This window comes from Lissotriton vulgaris, chromosome 12 (genome assembly GCF_964263255.1).
Source record: "Lissotriton vulgaris chromosome 12, aLisVul1.2, whole genome shotgun sequence".
NCBI lineage: Eukaryota > Metazoa > Chordata > Amphibia > Caudata > Salamandridae > Lissotriton > Lissotriton vulgaris.
In genome coordinates this window covers 381,009,803-381,030,156 of record NC_141700.1, presented here as the reverse complement: position 1 = coordinate 381,030,156, position 20,354 = coordinate 381,009,803, and the positions used below count along the sequence as shown (strand labels likewise).

The following is a 20,354-nucleotide window of genomic DNA, read 5'->3' as shown; positions in this document are numbered from 1 at the left end:
AAATCCCAAAATATCCTGTGTTTAACCTTCTGGTAGCTTTGCACAAAAGCAGTCAGTCTTAACTTAGAGGGAATGTGTAAAGTATTTATGCAGAACACAAACAGTAATTAAGTAAAAGCACAACACAAGAAAAATCCCACACCAATTTAGAAAAAAATTGAGTAACATTAAAAATATTTGACAATAATCAATCAATCAATCAGAAGAAAGGGAGATATGCAATTTCAAAGATTTAAGGTAAATATAGCACCTAAAAGTACAAAGCACCACCGCAGTTATCTATCTGTGCGAGAGCTGGTAAAGGTCACAGGTTCAGACCCACTACAATGGAGCGTGGGCCAAATATAGGGACCGGGTTAGTCCAACTGAAAACTTAACTTTTAAAATCTAGAGCAAAGAGTTGTTATTGTAACTTTGTTTAGTTTTTTTTTATCTTTATTTTTCCGTTTTCTAAAAGACAAGCATACAACAGTTATTTGGAGTGCAAGACAGATCGCACAGCAAATTCCAGCAGGGAAAGCACAGAATCAGCTAACCATCACTTTCATGACACAGAGTAACTTTACTGTTTAGTCAATTAAAACCATTACAATCAGATAAAATCAACTGTCTAATAACGCCTTAACCGCTGCGGTTTTTCCGCCGTGGTGCAGGCGTTCTAAAGGGTGGGCGGGGCTGCGCCGGCCGTTGGCCGACAGCAGCACTAGGGAGGTAGTGCTGCCATCAGCCAACGGCCGACGGCAGCACGGAACGGGTTAAAATATTTATAGTAAGTAGTAAGTAGTAATATTTTTATTGTTTGGTTAATTAAAAACGTTACAATTTCCATATAAAAACGTAATAACAGCAACATTAATTTTCTAAAACCCTTTAAAAACATATTAAAACGTTTGTGAAATATATTAACATGCACAGAGCAGTTGTCAGTAAATGTTTACACGGGACATAAGGTAAGAAAAGCGAGGCTCAGTTCTCACTGAGAGAGGGACTGATCCGTTGTTAGTTGTGAACAGCAATGAAAGAGCGTATTTACTGTTAGCTACGACGGGCCAAGTGATGCCAAGATTAAGCAGTCTGGTCGCTTGTCGCTAGTGCTTTTTCCCCTGCTGCTTCCATGAATTGAACAAAGCGACTCGCTAGTTGAACATCTCCACCTTCGACACATGCCTTCACAGCTTGTCTGCAGGTTCTTATCCGCTTACTTACAAAGAATGGCTTTAGTAGCTGTCGCGGTTCGGCCTGTAAACTTCTGCACATACATAGTAGGCGCAATACACTTTCATTAGCATCCTCACATAGGCGGCATAATGTCTGACCTTGGAGTCGCTTCCACTGGGGAAGGTGCGGTAAAGATTGTAAAATACAATATTTATAGGAACATTGTGCAAAAAGGTTGTATGCAATTAAAACGAGCAATTAGTGTATTACAAAACAATTCGGTACTAAGCATCCAGCAGGTTCAGTCAGGTTTAGGAAGCAGGTCAGCTGGGCAGATACAAGGTGGACTTTGGAGCCTGTTATGTTCCTGTAGCTCTAACAAGAGGTAAGTCAGATGACCCTTGGAGTCACTTCACCCTGGTATGAAGGGTGCAGGTCCAGTCTTCCATCTCTGCAATCAGGGCAGGCCTCAAGCAGCAGGGCGTCCTCTTTCTGTGGTATCCACTGGTCCAGGAGTGTACTGAAGAGTGGATCTGATTGTTCCCTTTTTATACTTGGTGCTAACTTTGAAGTGAGAGAAACGTATGCAGTTTTCCCTTACAGAGGAATCTGAGATTTGTTGCCTCCCTGCCCTGGCCCCAGCTTCTCTGAGGGCACAATAGGCTAGCATCAAGAACTTTGTGTGTGTTCTGGGCCAGTTTCTTTGAAGGCCAAGTGTAATAGGTGAGCACTCCACCACTCGTGGGTCGCACAATCAGTGTTGCAGACTCAATAGTAGTATTTGACTTACAAGCCCTGGCACACTCAGTGCACTTTACTAGGGGCTTACCAGTAAATCAAATATGCCAATCATGGATAACCAACTATGTTCACAATTTACACATAGAGCATATGCACTTTAGCGCTGATTGGCAGTAGCAAAGTGCCCAGAGTCCTAAAGCCAACAAAAATATGTCAGAAAAAATAGGAGGCAGAAGCAAAAAGTTTGGGGATAACCCTGCAAAAGGGCCATGTCCAACACCCTGGGATCTTCTCAACTTTCTAGAATAAGAATGGTGTCTGGTGATTATGCAGCATCCTGTTCTTCAAGGTTATGCTGGAGAAAACTGCTGGCAATATGTGAAGAGGCAGTGGGACCAGACAGCAGCGGAGCAAGCAATAGGATAGGAAACTCATTGGCACAGACGTGAGGAAAAGGTATAATGTGTCAGGGAGATTGACACATCTAGAGAATTGACAGTTGTCTGTTGTAAATGATGAATCACGTAAGTATATGCATTCATTGGTGACAATGATGCTAGCTTGTATCGATCCTAGTTTCTTATGAATTATGATGACTCCAAAATTCGCCTTGAATGTGAAGTCGAACTTTGCAATTCATACACAGGTGTAAAAATGCTAAGTGACAATAGGTACAAGCATTGACAAAGCTATACGTCTCAGCTTCAAAAGCTGACCTACTTGGTTTCCCAATGCTTTTTGGCAATTGCATGCAAACACATGCATGAAAACATGAGTCACGAAACCATGCTCAGCAATGCTGCAAATCTTTTTCTGTTAATCCCATTCCAAGACTGCAACAATAGTGCACGCCTGCACTGTGATGCATGTGCACGTGTACATTTAACACTTGTTTCCTCACACAAGGCAGACCTTTTATCTTTACTCTTCTAACCACTGCTTAGTTTGTAAAATATTAAGTGCTAGGGCCTTAACCATGAGGCCACTGCAGCTTGCACCACCCATTGGTCCGTCATCGTTGCGAATGATGGTACCAACACAACTACTAACTATCTCTCTCGCCTTCAAGTGCGACAGCTCTTATGTATTTGAAGATTGACTTTTGTCCTTGCAGCTGGTGTATTTGCACCAATGATTACTTTCCTGCTTCCCATTTAAGAAATATATATATTTTTTTATGAATATATATATATATACACACACACACATATTTATATATATATTTCTTAAATGGGAAGCAGGAAAGTAATCATTGGTGCAAATACACCAGCTGCAAGGACAAAAGTCAATCTTCAAATACATAATGAAATACTGATTGTCTCTAATTAAATGCTTGTTAATTAAACCTGTAGAGGAGTTCAACAGTTGTTAGTACGAGATATTAATGTGGCGGGATGAGATTACATATGAAATTGTAAGAATGTCCTTCAATGCCTGCTCCGGCGTACATTCACGTACACTGCTCGGACTTTTTGATTTAGTTAACAAACTATTTGGGCAGAATCGAATGGTATACTGAGAACAGAAATCAAAGTGCACGCATGACTGCCTGCCTCATCTCTGTGAATGCCTTTTCAAACAAATTAACTGGACATGCTTACTTTAGATTTCTCGTAGACTTCCAGGATCATTTGTACCCGGGGGCACATCAAAGGGGTAGTTGATTTGATAGTTATAGAATTCGTCAATTCAGTGGCTAGTTTTTAACGTAGAAGTGGCCATTACTACGAGAATGTCAGTATACACATTGATGTAAGTCTGGGAAGCTTGTCAATTAAGGATTGAAATGATGGCTGTTGATATAAAGTAATCAGACATTGCCTAGTTCAGGTATTCAGAATAAAAGAACGTGAAGGAAGGACCATGTCAAATCACTTGATGATTTATGGACAATTGTGAATTTTGAATATTTTGACATTTCTGGTGGAGCGTGATTACTGCTGTGTCCCCAATATATAATTTTTGTGAACTATATCTGATCTATTGAGTGTTATACTTAACTAATGTATGGTTATTAATACGTGCTCAGGGAGGATTTAAGTTTGTTGATAAAGGATCCACAATTCTTGTGGGTCAGTGGGGTGTCTGGTAGCCACCCTCTTCCTTACCCTTTGATGCACCTTTATTACTAGAATTTTATTTGCAATATTAGCCCAATACTTGGTTGAGCGCCCTAATCATACCTGGTTACCTGAAACTTAGACTTGATCATCCCTGTGAATGCCTTTTCAAAAAAATTAACTGGACATGCTTACTTTAGATTTCTCATAGACTTCCAGGATCATTTGTACCCGGGGGCACATCAAAGGGGTAGTTGATTTGATCGTTATATAATTCGTCAATACATGGCTAGTTTTTAAAGTAGAAGTGGCCATTACAACGAGAATGTCAGGACACACATTGACACAAGTCTGGTAAGCTTGTCAATTAAGGATTGAAATGATGGCTGTTGATATTAAGTAATCAGACATTGCCTAGTTAATGTATTCAGTTGTTTGGAGCACCTTATGTATCAATTACATTTTTGTGTAATAATGCTTTATGGTTTTAACACTCCATAATCGTGCAATATTTTCAAATAGAACGTGTCCAATGGAAAAACACTGGATGAACATCCAATTTCCAGATCCTGAATCCTTGTAAATTATAATTTATTCAAGCAATTGAAGTATGTTTCTACTTTTTGTCACACATTTTGCATAACCGAAACTTTTTCATCGTGAATGGAATAGATCATCTTTACTGAATATTATCAAAACAATGTGTAGTACATATGCCTGTGGTAAAAATATATCAGAAATGTTTGAGCATCATCTGTGCCCTTTTTCAAAACTGACAGTCATTCCCACTTCTCAAAAGAAGACCTCAGCTTATTATGTTTTGCCTTCTTAACTAGAACCATCAGTACAATTGTTCACTACAACTTCAGTTTTTGTTAAAAAAGGCTACTCTCTATTGTAAAGCTTGAAGGAAAGTAAACAATACTTCACTCATGAGCCGCAAAGAAGCAAAATGATGAGTTTGATAAAGTAGCTTTTGTATTAACCTTTTTATTGATTTTACCTGTAAGAACAAGCACAGATGTAATGCAATGATCCACAACGTTATTACAGATATATGGGCCAATGCAATTTCCCCCATGTTGGGTGGGTATTTTGAGTAATTACATTTGTCAGCAGAAATACTTTTATACAGTTATGCTAGATTAAGAATGATTTGAGGATGATCCCACCCCTTACCCCAGATTTTAGTACACTTACTTGGGCACCCACAGGCTCTATAAATCAACTCCTCCATTGCAGCACAAAAATCCATCCCTCTCAACCATTCTCTCATGGAGCAGATGACATTTGCTAACATCTCGCAATACCTCTTTTAGCTAGTACCAGCTCCAGACCTACAAGTGTTCTGTCACAGCGTGGGTCAACCCGTTCATCCATGAACCCTAATAACACCAATTTAGGATCCATAGGGATCTGCCTTCCTACAAGTTCAACTGTTGGGAGATAGCCAGACAGTCCCTTATGAAATGAAAGTAGATTGCATGGGAATCTGTCCCTCTAATACAGCAAGGGAATGGACTTCTGCCCATCTTTCACAATATGAAATCATGATAAATTCGATGGAAGTATTTGAATTGTATCAGGTGAAGACACAATAAAATTGACAAAGTTCTGATTGCCATTCTTGCCTCAACTCACTTATCATGTATACGGCCTAGATCCTCCGCCAGCTTTAACGTCAGTAGTGGGTCAGGGAAGTGTACTACTAAAGAAGTGTGTAATCATGAGAGTCCCCTATCACCTAGCTCCTCCACCACTAGCTTTGCTTCCAATGGCTTTCAACCTACTATGTTAGTGTTCCACGACATGTCAAGTTTTCTGAGACCGGATGCCATAAACTGTGTTAGCTTTGAATGATGCATAGCCTTTAAGGTGGGTTTGCAGGCAGAACAGTAGCTTTAATTGGTGAACATTTGCAGCACTGAGTTCCAGAGGAGGCATAACAGTTGTTGGAACGATCAAAGGGATGTTTCGTTAACAATGCAGATGGCCTTTAAACTCATTGTATATGTACTCTTCATGTCTAAAGCACAAAGGCTGTTGAACAATATCTCTCCACAAGTCCGACTCACTTCATCACTTTTTCAACTTTTACTGGAGTTCAAAACGAGTTTCTTCAAAAGGAGATCTTTATCTGCTGCACAAATGGAAATTGAACTCGTCCCCTTAGTTAAACCAGAAGATAACATTGGCTAACAGTGTGGTAAAAACCACAATTACACAGTTTGAGTATGTATATACCACTGATGACATGGAACATAAAAAGAAAAAAGAACATTTTGGTTGTATGATGGAACAATGCATGGAAATACTCAGCATGCCTTCACCATGCATTTGTACCCCGCATTTTTTTTGGAACTCATATGCTTTTACAACTTATGCCTTTACCACGATATGTATAATATATATATATATATATATATATATATATATATATATATATATATATATATATATATATATATATATATATATATATATATATATATATATATATATATATCTTTGCTGCCTGAATGCATTTACCATTCGATGTGTAAAATGACTAGTACTAGTTGATAAGGAATATCAATCAGATAAAAAAATTGTTCCAGCCCTGGACCGCTCAAATCATATGACATTTAATATATGTGTGGTGGTGACATATCACCCTGATACCCACAAGCTCAAGTCCTAAATACTTATTACAAATTCAGAATTTTTGAATTATATACATCATAAATACTAAGACCTATTTACAGTTTATATACTTAAAAACCATATATATATATATATACACACACACACATCTATATATACACATTGTTTGCCGCTTTCCAGTCATTCTGCTTGTGATCAAGAACGGAAAAGTTTGAAGCGCGTTAAGCCAGTTACGAAAGATTGAAAGAGGAGGCTTTCTGCTTGCTGAGGCCCTCATTCAGGGAGTAGATTTTTTATGTGGGCATCCTCATAGGGGCACCCCTTGTTTGTTCGATGTTTGGCGGCTGGCCCAGCCATGAGGATGCACTGCCGCTTGGCTAGCGGACCGGCAGCGCTTTCAAAGTTAAGTGCTGCACAGGTCTAAAAATACTCCAGCTTGAGGACTGTGTTTATCAAACATCCGTCAGCGCTCCATTTTGTTCAACCCACTGGGGATTTTATGGACATTATTGAGGTAAACGGTAAAACATAATGACATTTCTATGTTATGTATGAACTGCAAATACCATGATGCTATGAGGCATACGCCCACTGGGCGGAAGTGCATGCCTACAAAATCGGTGGGCTATTCAAATAAAATGCAGGGGTTTTACATGGTTTGCAGCTTTCCAGTCATTTGGCTTGTGATCAAGAACTGAAAAGTTTGAAACTCGTTAAGCCAGTTATGAAGGAGTGAAAGAGGAGGCTTTTTGCTTGCTGAGGCCCTCCTTCAGGGAGGAGATTTGTCGTGTGGGCATCCTCACAGGGGCACCCCTGGTTTGTTGGAGATATATATATATTTCAAAAAGAAGAATCCTGAGCCGCTGAATTCCAAGCGGCACCAAGCAGGTAATGACCTCTTCACCAAGAATAGAGACACTTAATAACGGGCCATCCAACCCACTGAAGTGCAAGCAGTCATATTTTTATTCAGTGCAATTACGGGCAGCTGCCCTCCCTGGCGCGTTTCGCTCTGACAGAGCCTGATATATACGCACACACACACATAAATATATATATATATATATATACACACACATATATATATATATACACACACATATATATATATATACACACACACACATATATATATATATATATATTCACTGTAAAACCATAGGTTTCACACCGGTTATAGTTAGGAATTAGCATTTAAAAACCTATTAAATTCACTGAAAAAACCATAGGTTTCACACCAGTTATAGTTAGGAATTAGCATTTTAAAAACCTATTAAATTCACTGAAAAAACCATAGGTTTCATACCAGTTATAGTTAGCTTTAAATTTTACTGACATAAAACTATTGAAATTCCCACGTTATAGTTAGTTGGACTCACTATAACTTGCGCGTGCAATGCACTGCTGATGACATCACATATTACATCACTCATGGCATGGTCAGTGACATCACTCATGACATCACTGATGATACCATCCAGTGAATGTGAGTCTTTCTGAAAAATAAATATGTTTTATATTTGTATTTGTAAAGGTAGATGGAAGAATAAATGTTTAAATAAGTGTGTAAATTGATGTTTTTTTTAATAAAATATTGATTGGTTAACTGGCTTATAAAGTGTATCTTAGTACATACATATATTAGTGAGAAATGTTTAAATATTTATATATATATGTATTAGTGTTTCACTTTGTGTATAAGTGGCTGCATGGGTTGGTGAGTAGGTACATGTGTAGGTATATGGGTTATTAGATTTTTTTAGTAACAGTATGAGTGTTTGTATGGTTTGGTGGGGGTATTACTTATCACATAGATGCATGAATGACTAACTCTCTCTTTGTATGTGTTTTGAAGACAGCATATGTGCAGGACTGTATGGGTGGATGAGTGTGTATATGTGTGTGTTAGTGAGTGAATGACTGTCTCACTAGTGTCTTTATCAGTAACTACATATGTTTTAATATAGTATATGTGAGTATTGATGTATATAAGTGAGTATATGTGAGATATTGAAGGAGTTCCTGTGTAAATAATTATGTGTTTCTATAAGTGATTGTTTAAGAGAGTAAGTATGTGTAAGTTTCCTTAGAAGTAAGGTGGTAGTGTGTGTATAGCTGTATATGCAAATAAATGGATGTTCAATAGTTTACTTGCATGTGTGAGTATGTGTGAGAGTAACTTTTGGATGACTGTCGGTGTGTAACAGGATGTATAGGTGAATCACTACATATGATGAGTGAGTATATGTATGAGTGATTATATAGAACTGTTGGTGAATGAGTGGATTGTATATAGATGGTGGAATTATTGAATTGGTTGTTGTAACTGGTATAGGTATCTCCATTTTTTTGAAAATTTTAATTTCTATTTTTCAATATGTGTTTCATGGGTTACATTACAGTGAAAGGAGGTCTGTCACTGTATCACAAGGATGGTGTCATCAGTGATGTCATGAGTGATGTCACTGACCATGTCATGAGTGATGTAATATGTGACGTCATCAGCAGTGCATTGCATGCGCAAGTTATAGTGAGTCCAACTAACTATAACGTGGGAATTTCAATGGTTTTATGTCAGTAAAATTTCCAGCTAACTATAACTGCTGTGAAACCTATGTTTTTTTCAGTGAATTTAATAGGTTTTTTAAATGCTAATTCCTAACTATAACTGGTGTGAAACCTATGGTTTTTTTCAGTGAATTTAATAGGTTTTTTTAAATGCTAATTCCTAACTATAACTGGTGTGAAACCTATGGTTTTTTCAGTGAATTTCATAGGTGTTTTAATAGCAAATCTCTATAGGTATGAAATGTAATATTTTTTATTACGAATTTTATATTGTATAATTATGTAATATATTTTTTTTTTGCCCCGGTGCGCTCCCGGGGAGCGTACCGATGCGCTCACCTGTAAGCACAGTGCTTTTGCGCACCCCAGGGCGCGTACCGGTGAGCTTCCCGTTAGCGTTATTGCCGCGAACGAAAACAACATTGTGACATAGCCGCATGATGCGTCATATGATGCACAGCGTAAGCTAACCCGGAAGCACGCGAGCGCATACGATCGCGAAACGTCCTGATGCCCTTACGCTACGCACCCCGGGGCGCATAGCGTAAGCGCGTCGGGTCATGTGACCTGAAAATAACACTTTTCATTAGTTCACAACACTTTTGGCTTCCAAATGATGAAAGCCCTGCTCATGTGACTTGAAAATAACACTTTTCATTGGTCCAGAACAGTTTTTTTTCCAAATGATGAAAGCCCCCACCTTTTTTCCTTATTCTGACTTTGTCCTTTGACTGAGGAAGACCTGTTTGAAGATCTGTCTCTAATCTTTTCTACTTTAAAATGGCTACAATAGCAGCAGCAGCAGGTTTATCTGCCCCACCACCACCACCACCACCACCATCAAAAAGACCACCAGAAGATCACATTGGTTGTCAGGAAGAAGAGGAGGAGGATGATGAAGAGGAGGGACAGACAAGGCATTTCCTGAAGTTAATCAGCCCTACAAACCAAAAGAGCACTTCGTATGGCAGTTCTACAAAATCCCAAGGGGTTTCAAAAAAGTCAACGCTGAGAAAGTAACTTGTCTGATTTGTGATGCTGAGCTGTCCAGGGGGAACCTGAACAAAAAATATTCCTTCGGGAATCATACCATGATTCGGCACATGATCCGTTGGCACCCAATCAACTATTCTGCTGCAGAGGTAAGGGACCTCTGCAGTAAGCTACCCCCATCAACATCTAGACCCTCAACATCGAAAAAACCAGCTCCATCGGGTTCAGAGGCAACAGAGACAATGCCTATCATACAACCAAAATTTAACGATTTTAAAATCATGTGCAAATATTGTGGGAAGTCAATTTGCTATGGTGAGCAAAGTATAAAACTTATCATCTGTGCTGGGGATAACCATAAGTGCCCGAAAAATCCCTAATTTTTTCTGTTTTTTTTTTGCTCCAGTTGAGCCATTTACAATTCCCTGTTTTTTGTTTCTCCCCATAAAAAATACAAAAAAATATAAAACTGTTCAGAAAACCCCAAAAAAGTAAAAAATGTTTAAAAAAACAATAAAGAGATATAAAACAACAAAAAGAAGAAAAAAACAGTTCTTCTTAGAACTACCTCCAATTTTTAAAAAAAGACTACATTTTTTATAAACTCTGTCATTCTTTTTTCCCCATGGTACGCTCCCCGGTGCATGTACCGGGCGCACCCCCGCGCAAATCGAAAAAAAAAAGGATTTTTTTTTTTGCCCCGCGGGGCCCTTTTATGGCCCCCACATCAATCCAAGGGGATCAGGGGGGTCTACCCTGCCCCCTTTTGGTCATTTCCCCCTTTGTTTTTGCCACCTCTTATGTCTCGATCCTACCGAGACACAAGATGGCGGCCGCTCCGGACTGTTTGGAATGTTTACAGACACCCGAGAGCCAATCAGCTTTCCGCGCGCGAACTAGCGTTGCGCGCTGGTACGCTCCCCGGTGCGCGTACCGGGGCGCGCTTAAAGATATATATATTTTTTTTTAACCTAAATTACTCAAAATCCTCTGGAGCACATTTCTTGAGACCTAGCAAAGGCACATCGGACTACCAGTCCCTACAATTTTGCCAAGTTTGGTGAAAATCCATTCAGCCGTTCGGGCTAAAAGTGCGGTCGACCACCCTATGGAAATTAACATGGGTAAAACACGTTTTGGGACCCCCCTTTTATCTCGGCCCCCGCTTCACGAATCCCCCCCTAACTTTCAAGGAAGGACCGGAGCGCGGCGAGGCAAATTTGAGGAAATTTCCAGGCAGATTCCTCAACCGGCGCCAAAGTTATTCACAATAGAATGTTGAGATTTTGCATTGAAAATAATCCTAACTATAACTACCTACTGGCGACCGCCAGTAGGATATATATATATATATATATATATATATATATATATATATATATATATATATATATATATATATATGTGTATATATTTATATATATATAGATATACACACAGACACACACATGTATATATACACACACACACACACACACACACATACATATATATACACACACGCACACATATATACACACACACACATATATACACACACACATATTTATATACACACACACATATACATATAAATATATACACGCAGCCCGCCCCGACGTTGTCCGGGGGCAATCAGGCTTCGCGCAGGCAGTCCGCCAAACTTTACAGCTCCTCCCCGTGCTTCTAAGTTAACCGCGCCTCCCCTTGCTTGACCTACCTCAGTCCGCTCCAGTCCGCCAAAGTTCACCGCTCCTCCCTGCGCTCCTGTCCTCCGCTCCTCCAAGCGCTCCTGATGATGTCAGCACGCACGTCGTTAGCGCACACGGCCGGCGCTCCTTCCAAGGGACTACTTTTTTTTGGAACGTATATTTTTTAAGGAACGTATATTTTTTGGTGGTATGTAGCCTATGTCACTCTGCAGACCCTGACAATTCCAATGATGTATTGGGTGTTTGGATTGGCGCTGTGGTTCCCGAGTTTACCCGCCTCAAAGGTTCACAGTTCTCGCTTTATAATAGTAGTATAGATATATATACATATATACACACACACATATATATACACACACACATATATATACACACACATATATATATATATATATATTGCGCTCAAACTTTTCACAGGTTGAGAGAAAAGGTACAGCGCTCAAGGAGGGTTATGAGTCAAGGAAGGGTTTATTGTGGGTGAAAAACAACAGACGCGTTTCGGCGTAAGCCTTCGTCAGTGTATCAATCGTGGCTCAGAAACAGCATGTTAATAAAGTTTCTCAGCGATCATTAACAACGACATAGGACCGAACCCACAGACATCAACATGGACGCCATCTTAGAATGTTGTTGTTCTATACATTCATCCACATACTGTTAGCAGTTATACATATGCTAAGATTGTTCTTATGTATGTAGAGGGGGTATACTAAATATATTGCACTTCATAATAAATATGACAAAAATAAAGCCGTGGATCGGCTAATGTCCTATGTACAAGTTGTGTATTAACGATTAAAGCATTTTATATGTTCTGAAACAATAATAGACAAACACTGCAGTGCATCAAAGAATAATAACATCACAATTCATCGAGATCAATCAAAATCAATCAAAGTACAGAATGTACGGAATTATATTGTTGTTAGATTTACTAACATCCATGAAATCAATGCATTATTTATGTACAGTTAGAAAAGTCCTATTTACTCGATTTCCTCGATGGAGGATGTTTTCATGTTACTGTACACCAAGTTCAGTTCAAATCACATCACAACAGCCAGGTTTTTCAATGGTATATTACTAGTCCTACCATAACTTCATAGATGGTAAATAAGTGTAGGACAGATTCCAATGAAAGCCAAGACTACAGAACAGCAGAGCCGAATAAGTTTCATAATGGGCAGCAGAATGGAGGATTATTAGATTAAAACAGACAGTCAGGAGAAAAGATCACTATCTCTATTCTATCTGTATGTTTATGTATGGTCATGGAGGTTCCCATCCTATTTCTTTCCCAGGCGTAACTCTAAGACTACAGATGTTACGAGTCAAAGAATGGCATACTAATGGGGTTACTTCACTAGATGAAATGCCATTTCTTCTCCACTATTGAGTCCTCCTGGATGTTTAGTGGAGAGGTCAATAATATACCTCGATTCTAACCTGCGCAATCTCCTTAAGCGATCGCCTCCTCTCGAATTGGGTGGGACAATATCTAACCCAAAGAATTGGAGTTTATTGTGATCTTTCCCATGTTCTTCATCAAAATGTCGTGCAACAGGGTAGGTGGAATCCGCTTTTTCGATTGCAGGTTGATGTTCCAATATTCTCAGTTTGAGTTCCTTGATCGTACTGCCGATGTAGCGGAGGCCACATGGGCAGATTAAACAGTACACTACAAACTGAGAACTACAGGTTATGAATTTCTTGATGGGAACTGTTCTCCCTGTGTCGGGTATGGTATACGACAGCACTCTTCTGCTGCCGACACAGGCTTTACTCCGCCCACAGGGGAAGAAACCTTTCATCTGTTTGAAGGTGTTGGTTATAGGTATGGGTTTCTCCAGGTGACTGGAAACCAGTATATCGCCCAGTGATCTTGCTCTACTGAATGTTAGTAAAGGATGGGCAGGTAAATCCTCCTTAAGTATGCTGTCCGTTTGTAATATATGCCAGTTCTTGTTAAGCATTGCTCTCAGGTCGTTGGCACCTGACGAGTAGGGGGTAATTAATCGGAATTTCCCTTCAGTGGCAGCACCAGTTTTAGCTCAGCCAACACCTTGATTTCTTGTGGTTAATAGTGTTGCCCTCTGTATCCCTCTAACCTTCTTCAATGTTTTGTTGAGGAGTTTCTCACCATAGCCTCTAACAGAAACGCGCGCTAAACATTCCGAGGCAGCCGCCTCAAAGTCTGAATCCCTGGAACAATTTCTTCGGAGCCTTAAAGGTTCTCTGTAAGGAAAGCTCTTTATGAGCTGGGGAGGGTGGCTACTGCTGGCAAAGAGTGTAGAATTGCCAGCAGTTTCTTTCCTAAAGAGGGCAGTATGCAGCTGGTCCCCCTCGGCAAACACCCTCAGATCCAAATAGTCCGCTGCCACCGGACTACTTGAGCCTGAGAAATGCAGATTTAGGTCATTGGTGTTAAGTACCCTGATGTATTCTTCGGCTGTGTTTGTCTCACCGTTCCAGACGATAAATAAATCGTCAATGTAACGATGCCAGCATACTACCTCCCCTGTTTCTTGTCCAACTGTACAGCTCCTGGGCACCTGCTCCTCCCACCAGCCTACGAACAAGTTCGTGTAGCTGGGAGCGAAGCAGGTGCCCATCGCCGTGCCAGACCTTTGGATATATAGTTGGTCCTCAAAAAGAAAGATATTATGTGTTAGACAAAATTCAGAGAATTCAACAATCATTTCATTGGGTTTAGCAAATCTTATCTGCCGCTGTTCTAAAGAGTGTCTCATTGCCTCCAGGCCATGCCCATGTTCTCTGCAAGTGTATAAGCTGGTAATGTCCAGCACCATCAACAGATATCGTGGGCTCCATACTAGTTCCTGTATTTTGATTTAAAAGTATTTGGTGTCCTGTATGTATGATTCCAGTTTTACCCTAAAGGGAACAAAATATTGTCCACGAAACGTGACATGTTCTCTGTCAAGCTGCCAATGGATGAGATTAAAGGGTGGCCGGGGGGACAGTCAATGTTTTTATGTAGCTTTGGGAGATGATAGAAGGTGGGTATCATCGGGTTACTGCTCCTTAAGAAGAGATGCTTGTCTTTCCCCAGCATCTGAAGACTGTACCACTTCTGGATTAGTTTCTAATATTCTGTGATACTTTGTTGGTATGTAGCAGTTGTGCATTTCATGTAAAATATATATACACACACACAAACACACACACAATGTATGTGTGGGAGAAGACCCCCCATCCTGAACTTACCTTAAATATGTATGGGTGTTTCGCCCCTACCATCTATGATGTTTTCAGTGCATGCTTGGTAGGCTTGCACTACATAAATCACAATTCACACTTACAGACATACCTATGTACATACAGTCACTCATTACAGTCTCACTTCTTCTGATTACTCCCAAAAGAAATGAATCCTAATGCACAGCATGCAGTAAAACAAAACCAGGATTCAATATACATTAAAAAACATGAAGGCTCTAAATATTGAAGCCAATATTAAAGTAGGATGTGTCCCAATACTTATCTGAACACAGGAAAACCTCAGTTTCTTGAATAATTTAAGGCTATGAAATACATATATTTGTAATGTGGTAAAAGTATATTTCTTTCATACAAGTAGGCAGTAATGATTCCATTTAATCAAACGTAGGAGACAGAGAAGGTTGCATTGAGGATCTTAAAGGTGAGTGTGACAAAGCTTTACAGACATCAGTATGCCAGAAACATATTGCCTGGTACAAAGGCATTTATGTATAAAACCCTTGAAAAAGGTTATCTTAACTCTTTTAATGTCACTCTAAAGGTAAAGTCTTCAGAACTGTCAAAGGCATTTCAGATGTGTTCGGTCAGGTGATTTTCACAGGGATGCAACATCTTTCTCACTAGATACTGGATATCTAGATACTGGTTATGCCCATCCATATATATTCTCACATTGCCTGTAGCTGACTCACACTTCTTGGCAAATCCATCATATAAAATAGTCCTGTCTATTCTCACACCATTTTGGTTTTACATATTTGTGCCAAATATATGTTGCTTTTCTAGGTTGCACCACAAAAAGTTTGATTCACAGTATTTTTCATGCATTATGACTAATACAATCTATGACGCTCCTAAAGATTCAACTGAACCAAAGAGTCACAAACTTTCCCACCAAAGCTAAGGGCTATGAAGCAATATTTGCCTAAGAGCAAATATTTCCAAAGTGTAGTTCTTCCTGTTCTTGAGGTGCATAGTAATATGATCATGGGTCACATTTGAATGTAAGGCCGTGTAAAAAAACTTGGGTTGTTGGTTGACTGGGTGTGAGCACTGGTCAAGCAGCAAGCACAATCTTTGACAGGGTGAGGCACAAACTAACCCTAAATTAACCAGTGCTCAGCCCTACAATAGCTTGGCACAGAGCAGTCAGGCCTAACTTAAAGCCAATATGTAAAATATGTGTGCAACACTTCAAACAGTAATACAGTGAAAACACCACACAAAAAAGATCCCACACCTAATTAGAAAAATCCAATAAGTAGAACCTATGCAATTTACAATTTGTTGTGAAAATAGAACCAGAAAGCTCAAAGAGTCAACTGTGGATATCTGGTCGCACTTGACTGAGACATAGTCACAAGTTCAGGCCAACTGTGATGGAATGCGGGCTGACTACAGGGGACCCAGTTAGGCTAGCTCAACAGAGTACCCTAAACCATGGTTGCAGAGAATTGCAAGCATCCACGTCAAAGAGGTGGCGCGCGATGTGTCTGGTCCATGGTGTGGCAAGACCCTGTGCCGTCGCCGAGTGGCCTGTCAATGAGGGGTTGAGATGTAAAATCTGGGGGGTGAGGAAACATCATGCAGGTGAGGCATTGTGTCTGTTCCTAGGAACTGTAAGGATGTGACGTGGAGTCCAGTGTTGAGGCTGCCATTGATGAGGGACACGGGGCCCTGCACCGAGGATTTGTCCCACAGAGGCGGTTCAAAGAAGCAGCAGAGGCTATGTGGGTCTTTGAGATGGTTCCAATCCACACAGCAGCGGCAATGCATTGGTTCTGCTCAATGTCGCACCGTGCAGCAGCCGAGATGCATCACTTCTGCTGGATCCACTGAGGCTGCCAGATCACTGAAAGCCCACTTCCAAGGGTCCGGGAGTAGTTTGGCACCACTTGGCAGGGTAAACTAACACAAAGCAGAATCCAGGTGCAGGCTTATTGGAAGCCTGTTCTGTCACTGTGGCTTTAGATCAGGAGGCCAGCCAACTAGCCCTTTTAGTCACTCTGACAATGTGGGTTTAAGAGATGCAGGTCCAGTACTTCACACCCAAGCAGGAGGGTAACTGCCAGCAGGGCAGCAGTCTTTCAGAGCAGTAATCCAGCAGAGTAACAGCTTTCAGCAGCACAACAGTCCTTACTCCTGGCAGAGTATCCACAGGTCCAGAAGTATACTGAAGAGTTGGAGTGTGAAGTCCAGCATTCACACCCAGTTCTGCCTTTGAAGTATGGAGAAGTTTCTAGAGGCAGGCCTTTGAAGTGCACAGGTGCAGTGCTTTTGTGGCCCTGGCTCCAGACCAACTACAGGGGGTATCCAGCCCTTTGTGTGGAGGCCGGAAACAGCCTATTCAATTGTATGTGGAATGTGCCCAGGGGCATAACACAGGCCTCTGCAGCCCCCAAGGTGCGGGGGGGGGGGGGCTCTCACCCTCCAGGGGGCCCGCCAGCACAGCACTTCTGCTGGGGAGCGCTAGATTGAGTCCAGAGTGGGCCCCTTCAAGTACCATGCAGGGGGGCCCCCTCAAGGTTCGTTACGCCACTGCCCAGCTTCTCTCTCCCATATTGCCAGTGATGACCCATCCAGGCACATCTACACTCCTCATTGTGTGAGGCTGTCTAGGAGGAATACACAAAGCCGGCTTGTTAACTACACCCAGTCATGTGAACCAGAGACAGGCTGAAGGCATCAAATGTCTATGGGAGAGGTAGGCCTTGTATTAGTGAAAACTTAATGTAAGCATTTTTCACTACCAGGACATGTGAAACTTAGAAGTACATCTACTACTTTTTAAATATATTGCACCCTGCACTCTGGGCTGTCCAGGGCCTACCCTAAGGGTGTATTCTATGTATTCAAATGAAAGGCTTGGGCCCGGCAAAAGGTTAATTTGCCAGGTCAAAATGGCAGTTTCCAATTGCATACACAGGCTGCAATGGCAGGCCTGAGACATGTTTGCAGTGCTGCTTAAGTGGGTGGCATAATAAGTACTCCAGGCCAACTAGTAGAATTTAATTTACAGGCCCTGGGCACAGGTAGTACCACCTTACTAGGAACGCACAAGTAAAATAAATATGTCAATTGGGTATAAGCCAATGTTACAATATTTGAAGAAGAGAGCACAAGCATTTTAACAGTGATGGAGTGCATAGAGTCCAAAGGTCAACAACAATGAATTCAGCAAAAATAGAATGAGGGAAGGTAAAAGGTTTGGGAGAGGGCCTGCAGAGAGGGCCAGTTCCAACAGAAAATTTCTGTTTCTTGGTACAGTATCTTCAATGGCATTTACATGCAACTCAAATGCCCCTCTAACAGCTAGAAATATGTTAGATGATATAGAGAATACAAAATGGGCAGAGGGTGCATTGCTGGTGGGCCGGACTTCAGTACAGCTCCCTTTACGTTCTTATCAGCAGCAGTAAATCCGATTTAGTGGGGCTGATATCGAGTAGCTTCCAATGAAGTTGAACCCTCTCCAGCTACAGCCTGTAGCCTTGCACAGCTGAAGGGAGTGACTTTCTGAAAAGAGACTAAGTTCAAAGATAGAAATCTTCACCTTGCCAGACATTGAGCAGCATCTGATGGACAGCTTCCTGGGCACAAACTCTGGACTTTCTTGCGCTGTGCTTTTCCCATCCATTGTCAACATCTTGATTGAAACTGCACCCTTTACCAGCTTGTCTAACAACCTCTTGTTCAGATCCATCCTGCAATCTTGCCCTGCTGTGGACTCTACCTCCTCAGAACATTTGCAGTACGAAGGTAACTCGGTCTGGGCACTGCCTGTGCCTTGCATCTGACTAGTGCTCCATCGTGATCAGCCTTAAACATTATCTTTTCCCCAATATAGCACAACTAGTTGCCCATGGCGGGTGCTTTGTGCTTTTTGGAGCTAAAAGTTAACTCAAACTTTAGAAATTGATATCTCGGGTTCACCTTATTGGATTTTTTTAAATTGGGTTTCTTAAAACATTCTCTAATTTTTACAAACTGGAGGGAGATTTTTATTGTGATGGTTTTCGTCCTTTTGACGAATTGTGTAAATGCTTTACACAATTCCTTCATTCAAGCTCTGTGCCAGAGACACCAGGGCTTGAGCTCATGTTTAAATTACTGACCCTTTACTGGACATGACAAAAATCGTGACATTAATTTTGGTGGATTTCCATGCACTCCAACTAATAATCCACTTTCTCACAATGGTGTAAGGCTAAGCATTTCAAATATTGTGGAAAGAACTGTGGTCAGATGTAATGTGAGCTTTAATTCTCTAATCTGGATGCTAATTTCATATAATCGAACCCTTAAACCATGAAGTACTTTGTATATTGAAGGTACGACTTGTATTATACACCTACATAAGAGCCCTTAAGGGTTATTTAAGTAGTTATGTGTAATACAAAATCAAAATGTTTTAGAGTGTTGCTGCAGCAAGATGGTAGAAAAGTTTCAAATGCTTGAAGTTCAGAAAACCTTAAGGTGAAGTCAAGTCAGTGATGTCTGAGATTCTAAAAGCACAGCTGAAATGATAGTGTGCTGCCCATTAGAAGGGACTACTCTGCCGCTCTCTGCCTTGCAGAATGGTTGCCTTGCAGTAACTGCCTCTGGAATCAGGCGAGGCTGGCAATCTCGTTGGACATATATTTCCTATTATGAATTGATCCACCCAATCAACCTTCTCGAAAATGTTACTATTCAAGTTCATCCCAGAAAGAAGGGAAGTACTTTAAACACTGGCAGTGATCTGAAGCACGTCTAAGATGGATCAATTTATGTGACACTAACCTGAAATGTACATCTAATACCAGCAATAGGAGTTCTGAGTTTCTCAACATAGAAATGAAAGAACAAAATCACACCCTGGAAGTTGAGCTCTATATCAAGCCGACAGCTAGGAATACATTATTATAGTTCAATATTTACCATCCTAAAAATCGGAATGAAAGAATTCCTTTTGGGCAGTTTCTTAGCCTTAGGCGAAACTGCACCAACTTATTGGACTATGACATCAGGTCCACCATAATGAGATCTAAATTTATATCTAGGGGTACCCAAGAAGGATAGTACGCGAGGCGTACAAGCATGCATGTTTCTATGACAGGGATCATCTATTAGGTAACCATTCTCCTAAAGCTGTGCCGAAGTTGGTCTGTGCCACAAGACATTCTACACTTAATGAGAAAGTTCGCCAGGTAATATTTGCAAATTGGCACATATTAAATGTCAATGCAGATGAGAACGACAAGTTGCCATGCCCCAT

General features: G+C 40.7%; 1 protein-coding gene across 1 annotated transcript in view; it reads right to left on the bottom strand.

Annotated features, from left to right (window-relative positions):
- CHST8 (carbohydrate sulfotransferase 8) overlaps window positions 1–20,354 on the bottom strand; it is a 1,204,570-nt gene that overhangs the window by 446,810 nt on the left and 737,406 nt on the right. The window lies entirely within an intron of this gene.